This window comes from Tupaia chinensis, unplaced genomic scaffold, assembly GCF_000334495.1.
Source record: "Tupaia chinensis unplaced genomic scaffold, TupChi_1.0 Scaffold000231_1, whole genome shotgun sequence".
Taxonomy (NCBI): domain Eukaryota; kingdom Metazoa; phylum Chordata; class Mammalia; order Scandentia; family Tupaiidae; genus Tupaia; species Tupaia belangeri.
In genome coordinates this window covers 1017368-1020980 of record NW_006159706.1, presented here as the reverse complement: position 1 = coordinate 1020980, position 3613 = coordinate 1017368, and the positions used below count along the sequence as shown (strand labels likewise).

General features: G+C 41.5%; 1 pseudogene; it reads right to left on the bottom strand.

Annotated features, from left to right (window-relative positions):
- Positions 1–2699: 2699 nt before the first annotated feature.
- Positions 2700–3056, bottom strand: LOC102477974 (cytochrome c oxidase subunit 7B, mitochondrial pseudogene; annotated as a pseudogene).
- Positions 3057–3613: the final 557 nt, after the last annotated feature.

The following is a 3613-nucleotide window of genomic DNA, read 5'->3' as shown; positions in this document are numbered from 1 at the left end:
TGCTAGAAGTTATGTGTGTTTCTGAGAGAGACAGAGAGAGAGAGGGCAACTGAGCCCAGAAGGGAAAAAGGGAAAAGTCCTGGGTTCACATCCTGGGACCTCCCTGAGTACACTAGGCACATGCATGTGCCTGTAATCCAGGCTGGCTGAGTCTGAGGGTGGGTTGTATCATATGAACTCTGTTGTGGGTGCCTGTCTCTTTGTCTCTGTCTCACTCTCATGGAACAAATAAATAAACTTTAAAAATAAATAATAAATATGAGACATTTGTTAGTTAAATTTCACAGTGCAGAATAAACATGTCTCATTTACCATTGTAAATGAAAAAAGTGTGGATGTGTCTGTGTGTATTTACTTTGTGTGTCCTCATAAAGAAATCCTATAAAGTTATATAAGAAAAGTGGGGCCGGCAGGTGGTGTGGTGATTGGGGGTGCTGAACTCCCACATGACTGACTACAGTTCAAATCCTGGACCTGGTGGCTTGCTTTCTCATTTTCCTTTCTCTCTCATTCTGTCCCTCTCTGGTCAAATATAAATAAATAAAGTTAAGAAAAAAGAAAAGAAAATAATAAAAATATTTCCCTAGGGGTAGTTCATGAGAATAAGGTGGTGGTACAGTTATTAGAGGAAGAATTTCACTTTACCCCTTCTATATCATTTCAATTTTTGAATCATGTAAAAGTACTACCTGTTTTTACATTTTTTTATCAGAGAAAGAATGGTAAAGGGGTACCTTTGAATAATTTTAATCCAAGGAACATGTCATCTTAGTCAACTTTGGTCGCTGAAAATTGTCATAAGAAGTCTGGCATAAACTTTCATTTCTCATAGTTGTGGAGGCTGAAGGTTCAGGGTCAAGGTACCGGAAGATCAGGTCCATGCCCAGGGCGTACTTTCTGAACTGTAGATTCTTGCCTTCTCATTGTGTCATCACATGGCAGAGAGAGAAAGCTGTGGTGTCTCTTCTTCCTGCCAGAGCCAAGATTTGAACTGTGATCAGCCATGTGAGATCCAGCTCCCATAGCCACTGGGCTACAGGACTGGCCCCTGTTCCTAATTCTGTTTGTCAGTTTTGTACCTGCTGATAGACAAGCTTCTGATCTACAGCAAACAATTCTTTTTTAAAAAAGGATTATTTTATGTAACTTTATTTATTTATTTTTAATTTGATCAGAGAGGAACAAAGAGAGAGAGAGAGAAGGAAATTGAGAAAACAAGCCACCAGGTCTGGGTCTCGAACCGTGGTCGGTCATGTGGGAGTCCAATGCCCTTAACCACCATGCCACCTGCCAGCTCCACAAACAATTCTTATTAAGTAATACCAGATGCATGTGTCACTTCAGATTTATGCAGATGTAGTGAGTTAAAATTCTATCTCCCTAACCTCTGAAGTTGGTATGGGCTTGTGGCTTGCTTTGATTAATACAGTATGGTAGAAGTAATGTGCAAATTCTAAGCAGGGTTTCAGGAGGAATTGCAGCTTCCACTTTCACCCTTCAGGCACCCTGAGGCCATGACACTACAAAGAAATCCAGGATGAGAGATCACACGGGGAGAGCAGCTCAGCCATCCCAGCCAACCTGGTCATAAGAGCTAAGGTCCTGGACATCCGAGTGTGAGTGAGGCCATCTTGGACCAAGGCCACCTTGAACCAGCACACCAGCCCCAGCTGAGGAAACAGCCGTCTGCAGACATTTGAGAAAACCAAGGTAAAACCAATAGGAAAACCAGTCAGTCAGCCCTGAAGTCTGGAGAAACAATAAATCATTGTTTTTATCCCAGTAAGTAACCCCAGGTTTTGGGGGTGGCTGCTTCTGCTGCAGTAGCTGATATAACAGGAATCTCTTACAGATGGATTTTCAGAAGTAGAATTGCTGGCTCACAGTGTATATGCATTTGTAACTTTGATAAATATGGTCGGGGTTGTATATTTTGTATGACCACTAACAGTGGGTGAAAGTACCTTTTCCCCCACAGAATTGCCAAAGGAATGTTTTGTCAAACTTATGAGACTTTTGCTGAAAAATGATATCTCAGTTTTGTCTTAATTTTCATTTCTCTTATGTGTGACATTGTTTATAAACATTAATATGTTTAAGGCCTTATCCATTTTCTTTATTATTATTATTATTTTGGAGAGGTTTTTGCTACTGGGCGTGTGCGCTCACCAGAAAGTCAGAGAGAGACAGAGATACAGAAAGCAAGAAATCACCCCCCGGAGGGATGGCCATGCTGCCAATCCCTTCTCCTCCATTCTCCTCTTGGGATCTCGGGCACGCATGTACACGCACCTGGCCTGAGTTTAAGCCACTGAGTCTGGGACTCAAACAGAGGTTGACTACATGGGAGTGCAGTGACATAGCCATTACGCCAACTGCTGGTCCCCATTTTCTTATTGTTTTTAAGAAGATTTTCTTATAAGAATTATTTTATTTAACTATATTTACTTATTTTAATTTGACCAGAGAAGAACAAAGAGAAGGAGAGAGAGAGAGAGAAAGTGAGAAAGCAAACCTCCAGGTCCAAGACTTGAATCGTGGTCAACCAAGTGAGAGTCCAGTGCCCTCAACCACCAAGCCATTTGCCAGTCCCCCATTTTATTATTAACTGTCATGTTTTTGCCTGATTTTTTTAAAAAAGTGAAGGTTTCAAACATACTTTATTTCTTCAATAATGCCATATTTTAATGGGTAGATAGTGCTTTTACTTGGCATCGGTTATGAGTTGGTTTTGAAATAATTCAGTGTTGCACCAGCTGGGATGAGTACTGATCTCTCCATTTCTTTGGAGTGACTCTATCAACAGGGGACAGGTTCCATTCTATTCCTAAAGTGGCTCCGCTAGCTAATAACAGCATTACTATAATTGTCGTGAAAATCAGGTGTCCATTTCTGGTGGCTCAGCTTTGTCATTGTTTGCTGAATGCTTCCAACTTGAAGATGACATAGTATGTTTTCGGCCAAAGGAAGCACTGTGAAGCTGAAGATCTGCCTTTTGTTTTGTCTCATAGTGTAGTTTTTTGTTCTTCTGGAGGGTTTTAAAGAGATTTTTTGCTTTAGAGTGCGTGTGTTTGCTGGAAAGACAGAGAGGCAGAAAGTGAGGAATCACTCCCGGGGGGGATGGCCATGCTACAAACCCTTCTCTGCCATACTCCTCTTGGTTTTTTTTTTTTTTTTTCGCTATTTTTTTTTTCGTTATCCTCTTGGGTTTTGAGGCATGCACGCACATGTGCCTGGTGTGAGTTTCAAGCCAGTCTGGGACTCAAACCATGTGAGAGTCCAGCACCTCAACCATCATGCCACCTGCTGGCTCCTACTATTGATCTTTAGTGTCAATATATGGAAGATCCTTAAATAATAGGAAGATTAGTTTCTTGAATACAATAAGAATTGCAAATATTTTTTTCTCAGTTTGTTTGTGTTTTGATTTTTTTTTTTTTTTGGAGAGACTTTTCACTATAGGGTGCGTGCACTTGCCAGACAGACAGAGAGAGACATAGAGACAGAAAGCGAGAAATCACCCCCCAGGGGGGATGGTCACACCGCAATCCCTTCTCCTCCATTCTCCTCTTGGGATCTTGGGCACGCACGCACATGCGCCCGGCGTGAGTTT